This window comes from Rattus norvegicus, chromosome 1, assembly GCF_036323735.1.
Source record: "Rattus norvegicus strain BN/NHsdMcwi chromosome 1, GRCr8, whole genome shotgun sequence".
NCBI lineage: Eukaryota > Metazoa > Chordata > Mammalia > Rodentia > Muridae > Rattus > Rattus norvegicus.
In genome coordinates this window covers 197,534,690-197,550,720 of record NC_086019.1, presented here as the reverse complement: position 1 = coordinate 197,550,720, position 16,031 = coordinate 197,534,690, and the positions used below count along the sequence as shown (strand labels likewise).

Genomic DNA, 16,031 nt, shown 5'->3' with positions numbered 1-16,031 from the left:
CAGGACGGGACAGTTACCATCCCTTCATTCGAAGGCCAATATCCTCAGGACCAGCACGATTACCTCAGGGGAAGGGGCTGTGATCACAGGTCCTCAGAATGCCTTCTCACTAGGCTGGATGCCTGCCTGCCAGTCTTCCGGGATGCTGTTCCTCTCTGTTCTGCTTGTGTTTGACAAACTCGACATAACCTAGAGTCAACTGAGAAAAAATATAAATTGAGAAGCACCTCCATCACATCGGCCTGTGGGCTTGTCTGTGGGGCACTTACCTGACTGATGATTGCCATGAGAGAGCCCAGCCCACTATGGGTAGTGCCATCCCTGAGCAGGTAGTATAAAGCTGACTGAGGAGCCACAGAAAGAAAGCTTGTAAGCGGTGTTCCCTTGATGTCTGCCTCCGCTCCTGCCTCCAGGTTCCTGCCTTGGCTTCCCCTGGAGATAGACAGTAACCAGTAAGCCAAGCGATCCCTCCCCTCCCCAAGCAGCTTTTGGCTGAGGTGTTTATCACAACCAACGGAAACAAACTAGCCCCCCCCACAACAACCCCTCCCCCACCATCAAACCCCCCCTACACACACGCGCGCGCGCGCGCGCGCGCACGAGAGAGAGGAGAGAGAGAGAGAGAGAGAGAGAGAGAGAGAGAGAGAGAGAGAGAGAGAGAGAGAGAGCCTTCTTCAGAATCACTGGCTGGCCCCAGCTTCAAGAACTCCCTAGAGATTTCCTTCAAGACTTACTAACTCAGAGGAGCCCCAGTTGAAATGACCTCATTCCCGAAAAATATCAGCAGGAAAACCACCCATGTGATTTGTCCTGCATTGGTGACTCTGGTTTTCCGTGTCTCCCAGTCAGTGCTCCTGCTGCCCGCTGCTGTGGCTTGTGCTTCGCTGCGACATCTACAGCGTCCATCTCTGTAGATCCAATGCAGGGTCACCTTTGCCACAAAACGACTGTATTTCTCTCTGGGTTCTCTTAAAAACTGGAGCTGTGAGCGCTGCTTTGTGTCAGGGCCAGACTTTTCCAAGCCTGGTGCTCCAGCTGGGCTAAGTCCAGGATGGCTATATAGCTTCTTCCCATTGTCCCTAGCTCTGGGCCCTGAGCCCAGGAACTTGCCAGCCTGCTGAGATTCCTAAGACTTGAATTGAGTTCAGTCTTTTAACAAGCGGAGGCTTGGATGGGCGCATGTAGGCAGAGGCATCCGAACGCCACTTCTAAAGGCCCGGAAGAAAAAACAAGCGTGTTCTTTAGCGATATCAAATGAGACGAAGGAAGGAAAAGAACCGCCCGGGGTCACCGGCAACTAGCAGAGTGGAAGAGTTCCATTGGAGTGCAATAGAATAATCAAGATTTATTTTTTAAAATACTGTTATTAAATAAACATTACAGAAACTTTTGCATTGCCAACTTATTTATAGCTTAAGGCATGAAAACCCGCATTAGTATGTTGAATTACAAAGATTCATCGCAGCCTGCTAGCTGACAGCACATCAAATTATTTGCAAATATTTCCTGAAACAGTAACCTTGAAGGATGCCAGCCCCATTCAGTGTAACCTTATCAGGAGACAAGGGAGAGCTGCTGAGGTGATTTCCTTCCAGCAACCTCTACAGCAGGCTGTTCAGCAAGGAGTGCGGTGCACGCCCTCGCCCCAGCCCCCACCAAACCCCAATGTTTTAGGCACTGGCATCTCTCTGCCTCACTTGTGGAAGACGATCCGTGGGGAGTCCCTTGAGGATTGTACTCTGGGTAGGAATTGGTCTGTGTGTCGGTCAGATGTAAGGACCTTACTGTCCTCCTCTCTGCAATAACATGGTTCTGCAGAAATCATGTAATTGTCTTAACAGAGCGTCTGTAACGCAGGAAAGCAAAGTCAAAGGAAAACGGAGTCTTAAGGGAAGGAAGCAGTGTGAACTCCCCATGCGACACTCACACACATCTGTGTTGTCCATGAAGGCAGTAGACTTAGCACGGTGAGGATCTGGGACCTAGTGCAAACCAGAAAGGTAGATTCCTCAAGGAAGTCATTTTTGTTTTATAACCAACATATCTGCTTTCAAATGCCTTAATCGTTCCTTTTTCTCTAACACTTGACTTTATCTTTAAATCTTATCTACCTATACCGTCCCTTCCCATCAAAAACCATCTTTCTTTGGTGAACCATCTTATTTGGGCCCACGTAAACAGCTAAGAAGCGGTTGGGTGGCTTAAAATTTACATCTAGATCATTCAGCAAGGTTGGCACAACATCTAACTTCTAAAACCAGCATTTGCCAAATATTTTTGCCATATCGGATTTGCTACACAACTGAGAAAGCTCTAATTGCTTGGCATAGATGAGGCCATGTTAAAATTAAGCAAAATTGATTGCCTTCAAAATAACCTTTTGTTTCTGCCTCCAAAGAGCTGTTTTGCACATTTGGTTCAGGTAAGAACACATTGCTCATGTTGACACGAACATCTTTCATGTCTTAAAAAGGCTCTCTGCTTCTCCGTTCTCCCATCAATAAAAACAAGCCCATATTTTGCCACTCCTCAGTGAACTCGAAGATTGCTTCTTAAGTGTCTACCTGGAGCCCAGTGCTATGCTATTAAATGCGGCTGTGCCCCCTGCAGTGGCTAAGTACTGCCACTGTGGTATGCTGGGCTAATAGGGAGACAGTAGGGATGTCTTCAGAGACTCCAGCTCACCGTTCTTAGGTAATCAACATCTTCAAATGACTTCACACATTAGAAGAAAATCAAAATTGCCTCATTTAGATTGTCAGATCTGATATGCTCTCAGTAATATATTTTTGAAAAGTACAACTAGACAACTCTTATGAAGACGGCTTTGGTAAGAGACAGGAGATGTCAGGTCCCTCCAAAGAGTTCTGAAGACAAAATCTGCAGTTTATCATAGGATGAGTAACAATGAGCTACATTCCTATCATTCCGGAGGAAATGCGGCTAGAGCAGAGAGAGGGATTGGGCACAGTAGATCACAGAAAACAGGACAAAGCCAGGAGGAAGAGGAAGGCTGCAAGCCCCAGGCCAGTCAGGTTTACACAATGAGACAAACAGGGTGTTAGTAAGGGAAGGGGAAACGAGCTAGCTTGCATCGCACAGCTACTATTCACCAGGTGATTCACACCTCTTGAGGTCTCAACTCAGACATGCAAGTCTCCCACTGGCACCCTCTACAACAGCTACCTGTCTGTGAGAAAAACTATTTGCCACAGAGGGAGCGTTAAAGGAACTTCCACCGAGTATCTCTCATTGTGCATCTCTTTGGAATTTTTCAAGATTAAGACTTTTTCTTCAACTGGGGTCTTTTAATCAAATGCACAGAAGTATCCTTCTGCCTACTCCCAACATAATGCATTCTTTCACATTCTCAAGAAAAAATATTAGTGAGGATCAATTATACCGATCACCCTAACTGATTTAACCCTTTATCTTTGGGGAACCTAAGTCCCAGAGGTGTCATTTGTTCAAAACAACAAAGCTGGTGGGTTAGAGAGACAGGATTCGAAGGTGGGGTCTTGGGGTCTATTGGGATGATTGGATGGGTTTGGGTTTGTTGTGCGAGTGTGATAGATTACTTTGACTTCATATCACATATTAAGCCAACCTTGAATTCTTGCACAGGTCCCACTTGGTTCTTGTGTGAAATCCTTTTCCTGGGTTTCCTGATTTGCTTCACTAGTATTCTGTCAGGACTTTATATCTGCACTAACAAGAGATTGGGGTGTTTGTGATGCCCTAGTCTGGTTTGTCCTCTGGGTGATACCCATCTCTAGAATAATTTAGGAATTCCTGTCCTTCAACATTTGGAAGACCCAGTGGAGGCTTGCTGGTAACCATTCTTGATAGTTTGTAGAGCTTATCAGTGAAGCTATTTACTCCTGGGCTATCTATTTGGGAAGTTTGAAATTAGAATTTTAATCTTTTTATTTCTGATAGATTTTCTGTTTTCCTGAACTCAGTTTTGGTCATTAACACAGTTGAGGACTGTGCCCGCTTTCCTCAGCACATCTACCGGGTTGTACCAGCTGCCCCAGGACTCCTAGCTCAACCTTCTTACACCCCTCTTTTCACTTGATTTTTAAAATCTGAATCTTCTCTCCCTTTTTAGGTCCATCAGTTTTTACCTGTTTATCTTAACTTATTTTTCCTATTTCTTTTCTAATTTTTATCCATTTCTCTTCAATTTTTTGTCTCTTAACCTCTGCCAGCTTTAGCCTTCATTGCTCTCTCCTTCCTTCTAGTAACAGTCTTTCTGCATTCATGAGTTTGGGTGTGATGTGAGTCCATTGGCTCCAAAGACTTTTTCATTTCTCTTGCTATCTCTGCTTTGGTTCATTGACTCTTTAGGAATGTATTGATTCCCTAATTAATTCCATTTTAGAAGACGACACACTTTGTTTGGAATCGACCTTTGCAAAGTTACGAGACTATTTTCATGTTTGACTACGTTGTCTGTCCTAGAAAGCAGTTTGCACTTGAGAAGACTACGCACTCTGCTGCTATCACAGTGTCTGTGAGGTCAAGTTTGTTCACAGATGAATCCAATTTACCTTCCTATGTATTTTCTCCCATTGCTATTACTGGGAATGAAGCATTGAAGTCTCCACCTGGTATCGTTGAGATTCCTTCACCCTTTGCTCTGTGCATTCCGGAAGTCTGTTGTGGGTACACATGTGTTCACGATGGTGAACTGTTCTAGTTTCCTTTATCATTATTTATCTTTAGTAACATTTTTTTCTTAAAGTCTATTCTGTCTTACATTTTCTTTAAATTTTATGAGGATGTGAAAGTAATGTACGTTCAAAAGAAAATGGACATCAGATCTGGAACTGGAGGCCAGAAGAGGGCATCAAATCCCCTGAACCTAGCTAGAACTCTTGTCAGCCACCATGTGGGTGCTAGAAATCAAACCCCAGTGTTCCAAAAGAGTAGCCAGTTCTGAACTGGTGAGACATCTTCAGCCTCTAACTGTGGTTTTTAATCAAAAATATTTCTCCCATAGACAACATAGAATTGAATAATTTTTATCCATTCCATCAAATTTGGCCATTTGGCTGGAGAACTCATTCTGTTCAATCTACTATAATGAATTGCAGGCTCAGTAAGGCTCGCCACTGCCATTCTCCCGTTTGCTTTACCTCTGTCACATCTCTCCTGATCCTCTAAGGTGTTGAATAATCTCATATATCATTTCTGGTTTTTTTTCCTTTTGACACTTTCTCTTTTTCTTGGTGGGTATTTTCTTTTCTTTTCTTTTCTTTTTTTTTTGTGCTTACTCCGAGAGTTATAATTAATACCTTAATTTACAGTAGTCTAATTCATACAAACAGCAGTGTAATCCGACTACAACATAGACATTCTATTCCTATGTAGCTCCCCTCTCTGTGTAACTTATAGTATTATTTACACACAGGTTACATTTCTATGCACTGTAGGTCAATTAACACAGTGAATGTTGCTTTGTGATGCTTTCTTCAAAATCGTACAGAAGAAGCACAGTGAAAGAGCCCACTCTTTTTCATTTCATTTGTTTTGTTTTGTCTTGATACAGAATCAAGTTGCTGCTGGGATGTTTTGTCTTGACTCTTGAGGTTCTCTTTAGTATTTCTTCACAAATATTCTCTCTGACTCCCTTTATCTGGGGATAGTTTAGCTTCTTCCCTTTGTCTGGAAGGTAATTTTGCTAGATAGAATTCCCGCTTAACAATTCTTTATCCTGGTACTTGGAATCTGACACTATTGTCCTCTGGTCCCCATAGTCTCTGGGGAATTCAGATGCTAGTCTGATTGAGAAGCCTCTGTGTGTGGTAAGTTTCATGATGCTTTTAAGATTTCCTTGTCAAAAAATTAAAGATTTTTTTGCCAAGAGGCTGCAAAGATGGTTCAGGGGTTAAGATCAGGTTTTGGTTCCCAGCACCATCCATAACTCTAACTTCAGGGGATCCAACACCTCTTCCGACCTCCTTGGGTGCCTGCACTCATATGGTGTTTGTTCTCTCTCTCTCTCTCTCTCTCTCTCTCTCCCTCTCTCTCTCTCTCTCTCTCTCTCTCTCTCTCTCTCTTACACACACACACACACACACACACACACACACAAAATATTTTTATAAAATTTCCTCATCTGTGGTTCTAAAGAGTTTGACTAGGAATCGTTGGAAACAACAGCCTTTGAGTTTATCTACTTAAAGTTTATAGAGTTTCTCAGATGTGTAATTTTTCCATCAAACTTGGATGGTTGTTTTCTTTGAGAAATTTTCTGACCTTCCTCTCTCTTTGTGCCTCTGGCATTATCAGGGCATGCGTGTGTATGTGTGTGTCCATGTGCTGCTATGATTGGCAGAGTCCCCAGGACTCAAGGTTGTTTTGCTTTTCTCCTTTCTTTTTCCTCTCTAGCCTCATATTCACAACTGTCATTTGCTGAGCCCAGGGAAACTTTCCATTTCAGTCATAGGCTCTGTCTACTCCTGAATTTCTAAGTTGGTCCTTTTTCCATACTTTTCAACTCTTTTTAAAAATTCTTTATTTGGCGAGATGTCGTTATACTTTTACTAAATTCTTCATGCATGTTCACTTTAATTCTTTGAGCATTCTAAATGAATGATTTAAAGTTATCATTGTGGAAATCTGTAAGATTCAAACTTAAGGACAAAGACCGCCTTAGGGAAACACCAGGTGGCTGGGACTTTAATACCCTGTCCAAAGAATTTAGGATAACACCCTGTTCCAGGAAATGAACTAACCGCAAAGAGGGAAGGGCCCTTAGCAGTCCCCCATCCACATGCCAAAGATATCTCACGATTGATGAATGTAAGGGTCAATGTGCGTCATCAACGACCAACTCATACTGTTGCCAAAGGCTGTCTTCCACAAGTGTATAAAAGGTGTGTGCTTTTGTTACTGGGGGTCACCTCTGTCCTGATTACAGGTCCACCCCAGTGCACTGGATCACTAAACCTCTTGCTTGATTGCATCGCTCTCTGTCTCCGTGGTTTCATGAGTGGGACCTCCCGGACATAGGACTGATCGGGTCCTACAAATCCGGCCAGGTAGTAGCGGCCCATGCCTTTAACTTCAGCACTCAGTGCAGAGACACACAGAGCTTTGAGTTCCTGCAGCCCGGTCTGCAGAATAAGTTCCAGGACAGCCAAGGCTACACAGAGAAACCCTGATTCAAAATCACCACACACACCCCCAAAAAAAATCATCAAGCAAATCCAATGCCCTAATCTTCCTCAGATGCAGGCTCTACTGACCCCAGTCTCTTTGCCTCTGTGTGTCAGACATTTGCTTGTTAGGTATTGTGGGGTTTGTTGCTGAAAAGCAGAAACTTAAGGTAATAAAATGCGTCAGTTGTGGTGGTACATACCTTTAATCCCTGCAATTAGGAGGCAGAGTCAGGAGCATCTCTGTGAGTTCGAGGCTAGCCTGCTCTACATAGAAAGTTCCAGGGCAGCCAGGGTTATGCAGAGAGACCATATCTTTTAAAAAAAAAGTAATAAAATGTTATATATAAAACACAAACTTAGAAAATCAGATCCAAGGCTTGTTAATTGCTGTTGTGTATGGCAGTTGGGTGTTTGCTTTGACATTGGGTCTAACTGTATAGCCCTGGCCCGCCTAAAACTCAGTATGTAGCTGTACAGAGAGCCACCTGTCTCTACCTTTCCAGTGTTTCCGTTTTTCTTCTTTTCTGAAACAATGTGGTAAGGTCCTGTCCTTTTGTGTGTGGACCATTAACGTATTTGCCCAGTTAGCTCAGAGCTCAGCTAGCAATTCAGCAAAGATTTCCTTAAATGCTTGCATCAATAGTGTGTCAGTCTTCACCAAGGACCTCTTAACTGTGGGGTTGGGGGTAGGGTAGGTTGTCTGTGAAGGCCAGAATAGGTCAAGTCCCTTGGGAAGGCACCTGGTGTAGGCTCTGGGAAAAGAGTTCAGGTCATCTGGAAGAACAGCAAGGACTCTTAGCTCCTGGGTTGTCCCTCTATTCCCACCAAGGGGCTGCTTTGTGTGCATGTTGGGTATTACTTTGAGAGGCAGTTTACAAATCTATCTGCTTGTACAGAGCCTCAGTTGCCAAGGCTACACAGCCAGCAACGACTCCTTAGTTGTTTCCTGAGCATAGATAGGTTCATTTCCACGTCCATACATGACCTCTTAGTGTCCTGAGGAATTTCCCAGGGCTTTTCAAAGCTCCCTCTGAACCTCTCAGTTCCTAGATTTCTCTTTTAAGTTGTGTTGGTTTACAAAGTGTTTGCCCCAGCTCTGCTCTGCCATCTCTTAAGAAACTACACTCAACAATGGCCTGACTGTTTGTGACCACTGTCCTTGAGGAAAGGCCTGTTCATGCTGAGGGGATCTTCAAGCAGATAAATAAAGACCTCTTTGTGAGTGAGGTCTTCCAGGAAACCTTTGGACCAGCCCCACAGTGGGAGTTCCCTGGGAATGGGACTCTGAAGGAGTCTTAACAACGTTCTTGCCTTGCCAATGGCTGCCTGGTTGTTGATGCTCTGTGGCTAAAGGCCATTGATCTTCCACATTACTCCTCAGAACTGAGGAGGTGGGTGGGTAACAGGACAAGCTTCTCATCCACGTTTCAGCCCTTTTTCCCTCAATAAATTCTCTCCAGACTCCTCAAAGCAGTCACTTAGGTTTTTTTGAGCTTGGAAAATGTTAGCTCTGACCATTTGTTCCCAATGCTTTTTTGTTTATTTAGAGGATTTGGGGAGTCCTTACTCTTTACCTGCTGGTATCCCCTCCACCCAGAGATGTCTGAATATTTCCATCCTGTGGTGGACCCAATAGGGAAGAACATTTGAGAATGGTAGATGAGAAAGTAATGGTGAGACCTTGCTACAGAGCCAGAGATCTAAGCCTGTCCTGGTGGGATGCTGTGTTCCTCTGTTTTGCTTTACTAGAACAGAATGCTTAAGACTGGGAAAGTTATAAAGAAAAGCAATTTGCTCTGGCTAATGGTTCAAGCCCATAATGCAGACATCCAGTAATAGTCATCCTCTTGGCAGAGTCCCAGGGTTATTCAGGGGATCATTTGAAGAACCAATTAGTCTATCTTCCAGTCTCTTTCAATCTTCTTATAAGTAGTCTAGTAATTTAATCACAAGGTTCCGCCATAATAATCCTATCCAATGCCAGTCACCTCCCAAAGGCCCCATCTCTAAACATTGCAGTCAGATTAAATGTCTCCCCTCTTGATAATGCACAACAGGGATCACATTTCAACACATGAACCTTGGAGCACACATGCAAACCATAGCCAAACCCTAGTGTACTGGCTGGTTTTGTGTATCAACTTGACACAAGCTGGACTTATCACAGAAAAGGGAGCCTCAGTTGTGGAAATGTCTTCATGAGATCCATCTGTAAGACATTTTCTCAATTAGTAATCAAGGGGGGAGGACCCAGCCCATTGTGGGTGGTGCCGTCCCTGGGCTAGTAGTCTTGGGTTCTATAAGAGAGCAAGCTGAGCAAGCCAGGGGAAGCAAGACAGTAAGAAACGTCCCTCCATGGCCTCTGCATCAGCTCCTGCCTCCTGACCTGCTTGCGTTCCAGTCCTGACTTCCTTTGGTGATGAACAGCAATGTGGAAGTGTAAGCTGAATAAACCCTTTCCTCCCCAACTTGCTTCTTGGTCATGATGTTTGTGCAGGAATAAAAACCCTGACTAATGGGTTCGGTCCCCAGCTCTGAAAAAAAGAACCAAAAAAAAAAAAAAAAAACCCTGACTAAGACACCTAGCAACCCAATACTGAGGAGAGAGTCTCTCATTCAACCTATCTGTGGTCACCTGGACACACAGATAGGTACTGCACTGTCAGGTATTAAGAAAATCTCCCTGGAAAACACTTTACAGAAGTCCAAACGATCCTGTGCTGTGTAGCTCCAAGACTGCTGCTGACCATCTCCAACCCAGCCAGATAGTAGCTGGCTTAAAAAAATATATCTTTCTCTACGTTATGGGCACTCTTGAGCACTCTTTTGTGTGTGGTACCAGATATGGTCTCCTTTGTGGGGCTTCTTTTCTAGATAAGGGTGACAAAACAGATTTCATGAGTCACCAGACTGATTAACAGCAGGGCAGTGTGGGGAGGGGGAAACTCTGAGCCTTTGAAGGAAATTAGTCTTGATAAAAGAAGAAGTGTGTTTGTTTTCTAGAACTGACCGAGTAGTCTGAACAACAGAACTTCTCAGAGATGAAAACCCAAAGTCAAGGTCTCAGTGAGTTTGGTTTCTGTTAAAGCCTCTCTCCTTGACTGACGGACGACCTTCCTTCTCCGTCCTTGAAAGCCTTTTCTTCTGGGCACATACTCCTGTTCTGTTCTTCTTTATTTCAAACTTGCAGCGAGAGCACCTTTGAGTTAAGGTCATGCTGGCAGGTATAGAAGAAAATAAACCCTGAAATCTCAGCATCTTCATAAACCAGAGAGGAAATTTTGCTCATTAAGTCTAGAACAGATACTCAAGGACCCAAATGCCTTCAAGATGTGATCATTCTTCATTGGTGTGTGTGTGTGTGTGTGTGTGTGTGTGTAACACTCTGGAACTTTGTGAAAAGACTTCACAGACCCATATCTTCTCCATATCTGGGTCCTAGAGGCAGAGGGTATCATACAGAGACTTCATGACAGCACCTGACAAGTACCTAGGTGGCCCCTCAGAATGCAATATCTGCTCCATTTAGTGTGGATTGATAGCCAGAGAAAGAGGGAAAAGGCAGAGAGAAACCTAGGAAGACAAGCATAAGTTTTGATGTTCTTTGCCAATCTTTTTCTCCTTACAACATACTCAGTTGTTAAAAGTCACCCTCATACAGCACATACACAACTCATTAAACATGGAGAATCTAACTGGTACCTACCTACAGCCTTCACCCCTGTGGACTAGCATTCATGATACTGGAAGGTACTCTGCGTGCAACCAAAGGAGAAAAGTAAACACAAACCTAGCTACAAACCATTCAGTCTGTAAGAGTGGCCCTACCTGCACGACACGCTAAGGCCATGGTGGCACAGAACTTGAAGGTGCAACCAACCAACCTTAGGAGGTATGTCTCCATCAAGTACCTCCCCTCGGGGCTCAAGGAATTCTGAGGAAAAGGAGGTAGAGGAGATACAAGAACCAGAAGGGATGGAGGACCCCAAGGAGTTAAGGCCTTCTGGACACATACAAACTCTCAGCACCTATGGCAGCATGCATGGGGCCTGCATGGGTTTGCACCAGATGGGGTCCTAGAGCTGAGAGAAGTAGACACACATCCCATCCTCATCCCTAACATAGAAGCTGTCTCCAGTTGATAGCCACAGTCCCTTGCAAATGAAAAAATAGGATTCTCCAAGGGAGCCTCACTGTGGAAACAAACTACTGTTAATGGCGAGCGGGCCCCATGCCCAGCAGTGGATGGTCAGCACAAAACAAACTTGTCGGCATCTTTGAAGGCTTCTTCGTCTCATAAAGTTGCCAGGCTCTTTTTTAAGCCTTGCACGTCCTTTGCATACATATTATGGCTTCCAGTTTAGGGTTTTTTATGAGATTTCTGTGTGTGCAAACATTGTATCTCTGTGTCTATATTAGTTTCTTGTGCTTTTTCTTTGGCTCTTTTTCATGTTTGTTTTGTCATAGTCCAATATGTTTGTTTTCTATTTATCTTGTTGTATTTTATTTTATTACTCTTTAGAAGCCTTTTTGTGTTCTAATGAGAGTGAGAAAGGGTGTGGGTCTGGATGGGAGAGGAGATGAGAAGGAAATGGGAGAGGTGGGGGAGGGGCAAACATAATCAGGATGCATTGCATTTTTTTTCCATAAAGGAAGAAAAAAGTCGTCTTCATTTGTCACTTTTCCAAAGCTCAGACAGATGATGGCATTTACGGGAGGACCTCGTTTGGGTCCTTGCAAGCATGCGGAACACACAATTGCCAGGAATGAGCAGCAGAGATGCACAGCGAGAATGTTCAGGTGGTCTGCAGGCTCTCTCAACCCTGCCTTTCACCGAAAGGTGCTCTAGGAAGCAGCACTGATGTTAAGATGAGTCAAGGAAATTTGTTCAACAGAAGAAGGAAACCTTAAAAAGACACATGTCTGCATAATCCCCTTTCTACACAGTCATTCCAACACCGTAAAGGCTGCAGCCTCTGTGAAAAACAGATAACAGGAGATTTTTTTAACAGTTTTGACAATCCACTTTGAGGACCAAAGATGTTAGGAACCAAGTGTTCCCCCAGCCTACCTGTCAGCAACCACCATCATCACCAGCCTCCAAATGGGACAAGCAGTGTGGTTCCCCTTTAAAAGGTCCCTGCTACTATCAGGGCTGGCTCTCTTGTTCTGTCTCTCTCTGTGTCTCACTCTTGGCTTTCTGGTTCTCTCTCTCTGTATCTCACTTTGTCTCTGTCTCTTTCTTTCTCTGTCCCCACCCCCACCCCCATTCTATGGCGGCCTTTCCCTCCCTGCCTCTTATAAACCTTTTGTGTGAGATCTGTTACACTGTGTAATTTCTGTAACATTTCTTGGCCCTGATCTACCAAGGTACTCTTCCTTCTGCTGCTAAACCTTAACAAAGGGACCTTATTATTTCATTTGTTTGTAGCATGCTTCATTGTTAAGACAGCAATTTACTGTGTTCTTAGTTGTTAAAGAGGGGGGAAAAATCCCAGCCCTTGAGAGGCAAAAGCAGGCGAATTTCTGTGAGTTCAAGTCCAGTCTGGTCCACAGAGTAAGACCCTGTCTAAAAAGAAAGTAGGGAAGGGGGAAGGAATAGAAGGAGGGAGGGAGGGAAGGAGGGAGGGAAGGAGGGAGGGAGGGAGGGAGGGAGGGAGGGAGGGAGGGAGGGAGGGAAAGAGATAAACAGAGACAGAGAGCTCTTTATTACTCAAAAATACTATAAAGTGACTATTAGGAAAATTAATTAAGAAAATTTAAAGATCCACCAAGATACAGTTCTAAGACACACCTCAGACAGACAGACAGACAGACAGACAGACAGACAAGAACCTCAGATGTCAAGGTAATGGAAGAGACAGAAACAAAAAGAAGCCATTCCAAGAACACGCCCCTGGACCTGAACTTTGGAACCAGAACTCAGGTATGCACTCCCACTTCTGCTTCCGTTGAGAAACTAGGACTCAGTAAAGTAATGGAGTCTAGACTAACTGGTGTGACAGTCACCATATAATCACCATTGTGCCCACTTGGAGCCTCTGAGCATAGAGGAGAAAGGGGAAAGGAGAAAGGAAAGAAAGAAGAAAAGGGAGGAAAGAAGAAAGGGTGGGGAGAAAGGAAAAAAGAAGGGGAAGGAAAAGGAGGGAGGCAAGAAGGACAAGTTTTCGAACCAAAAACAGGTGTTTCAGTGTGGAAGCCCCCGCCATGCCTCTTGTGATTGGGACCCCCTGTTTTGGTCTCTAAATAGACTCTCCCTGGTCAAATGCTCTCATGTAGGTGAAACATTTTGTTAAATTATGAGTCAGCAGTGAATTTGTATTCAGACAATATTTTGAAGTATTGTATATGTGATACATATATTCGTATTTCTCTGTGTATGTGCACAGGTGCACGTATGCAAGCCAAAAGAATATTGGGGTGCAATGTTGGGGTGTTTTCCTCCGTTGTTCTTTTCCTTATTTTTTGAGAAAGGTCTCACTGAACCTGAATCTCACCAATTCAGCGAGGCTGGCTGGTCATGGAGCCCCAGGGGTCTCCTTGTCTGCTGAGGTTACAGGTGTTACCAGATTTTTAACATGGGCTCTAGGGACCTGAATCTAGGTCCTCATGCATGGCATGTACAGCAGGGGTATTATACCAATCTGTCTCCCTAGGCCCGAACTTTGAATACTTTTGGACATATTTGCCCTTCTGAGTGGTTCCTGGTTTTCTGCTTTGAATTTCAATATAGACTTTAAAAAACATACCCAAGCCATCATTGCTGGCCCGTGTGGGGCCAAGAGCCTGGAGAAAAGAGCCGTAGGGGTCTCAAAACAGCACAGCTGAAGTGGGTGGGGGAGCTGCAGGAGTTTGCAGGAGAGGAGCAAGGCAGGGGGTAAGACTGGAGAAACAGGGAGAGAAAAGGTGAGGGAACTCTTCTGTCCCTGTCACTAGGGTGGCATCTGGAGTCCTAAAGATGAAGAGTTCAAAATTGTTCCCTAGTGAAACTTTGAGAAAAGGGGGCCTTGAAGAGAAGCAAAGGACTCTGGGAAGCAGCCATAGGTAGAGAAAAAGAGATAACTCCTCCACACATGTAGATGTGAAAAGCTACTCCCAGTTGTCCTATGTGGGCTCAGAGGATAGCTGAGGTGCCAACACCCCCTGTGTGGCACTTAATACGCAGTGAGACTCCAATGTGAGGCTGTGAGGGGTGGACAAGTCTAGTACTAGCAAAAGGGCAGGGCCCTCCTGTCAGGGTTGACTGAGATCTCCACCCTCAACAGCAGCACAGGGTAAAGTAGACCAGTTAAAGGATGCAACACAACCAGAAGTTGACACCCTGGATTTGACCTGGAGACAAGGGACCCATGAAACAGTGTCTTTGTATTGAAATATTCTGGTCTTGAGTAGAATTAAGGGTTTGGAAATTAGTTAACTCCCAGTGCATGTAAAGTGTCTGTCTGTCTTTGAATGTCCAAGTTCCTGACTGGTAAATGTGTCTACAGCACAGGAGTGCTACTGGGTTTGCATTCAAACTGCTTTGCCACCTTTAGGATGAGTAATTACTGCCGGTGTTGTTCCTCTCCAATCTAGAGCTATGGTATTGATGTGTTTAGTAGATGTATCTTAATTACCATAAGCCCAGGGCTGAGGGAGGCACTGGAGATGCAGCTGGGATCAAAGCAGAGAATTTACCCTTGAGCTTCCAGTGCAGTCTGGACAGCTAGAGGGGATGCCTGGATGCTCTGGGGCCAATGGGTCTGGTAAATGCTTTAGAGGACATCCTGCAGGGTCTGGGAAGCCCCTCAGTCCCATATCACAAGATCACATTAGGAGAAAGCATCAGAAAAATGCTGGAACAGCCATGCAGCTCTATGAAATAGTAAACTCCAGGTGTCAAAGGTGCTCCCCAGCTGTGCACAAGGCCATCAGGTGGCTGCTTGGCTAGAGCAGAACAGGAGGCCAGGCGAGAGACAGAAACAAGTATGAGCCTGGGCCATTCCAAAGACCTTCCTAGACTCCAGGTGAGATGTGGGGCACTGGGAGGTCTGAGCAGAGGCTGTACTCTGGGCGTAGAGGGGAAGAGTGCCCAGGAGGTTTTCTCAGGCACATTCTTTATTGGCAAGGATTAATACAAGGATTCCAACCTTTTGGCATCTCAGAACAACACTGTCACCAACAAACTCCATACTTGAGGATGGCATGGTGGAATTATAACACAATATTTCACATTTTTTTTAGTAAGTGTGTGATTTTTGTAGTGAGCCACATTCAGTAGTCGTCCTTGTCTGAGAAATCTGGGTTGGACACATCTCTGCTAGAGACACCACCCTCCTAAGAAATCCAATGTGTTTCCTTTTGTGGTGTTTATAGGTGGCCTTTCACATTTATTACAATACGGGAAAGCAACATCTGGCCTGACAGTCCTTTGAGGAAAAGGGAGACACTATAATTTGTCCTTTTTATGGCACAAGACACACAAAAGAAATAAAAGGATTTGTCCAGGACCATAAAGCAGAAGAGTTGAGGAGTAGGCAGCTGCCCGGCCCAGGGCCCCCAAGCTTGCAGCACTCCTGCTGGGGTGAGGAGGTGCAGGGGAACGGGCTTGGGGAAAGACAGCATCCTTCCCCCTTCTCAGACAAGGCACAGGATAAGCACCCCCAGGAGAATGAGAAGTAAGAAACACACAGCAGAGAGGTGCCTTACGGGATGGATGGCAACAGTATGCTAAATAGCAGTAATGTCACCAAGAAGATGGGGTGTAAGTGACGGAAAGAATTCTGTCACCATGACTCAACTTTTACAAGGCCAGCCGGGAGCCCAGGGCCATCCCCACCCTGTCTACCTCCTGGTGATGGAATACCTCAGCTCAGCACTGGC

At 44.7% G+C, this 16,031-nt stretch overlaps 1 long non-coding RNA gene across 2 annotated transcripts in view; it reads right to left on the bottom strand.

Annotated features, from left to right (window-relative positions):
• LOC102552773 (uncharacterized) overlaps window positions 1-578 on the bottom strand; it is a 28,057-nt gene extending 27,479 nt beyond the window's left edge. The window contains exons 1-2 of one of the 2 annotated variants that reach the window (XR_010063172.1): window positions 270-578; window positions 64-199 (exon numbers count right to left, since the gene is read on the bottom strand). This is a non-coding gene — a long non-coding RNA (uncharacterized LOC102552773). The remainder of the gene's footprint in view (window positions 1-63; window positions 200-269) is intronic. The other variant, XR_005499495.2, reaches the window with a different exon arrangement.
• Between the last annotated feature and the right edge of the window lie 15,453 nt (window positions 579-16,031).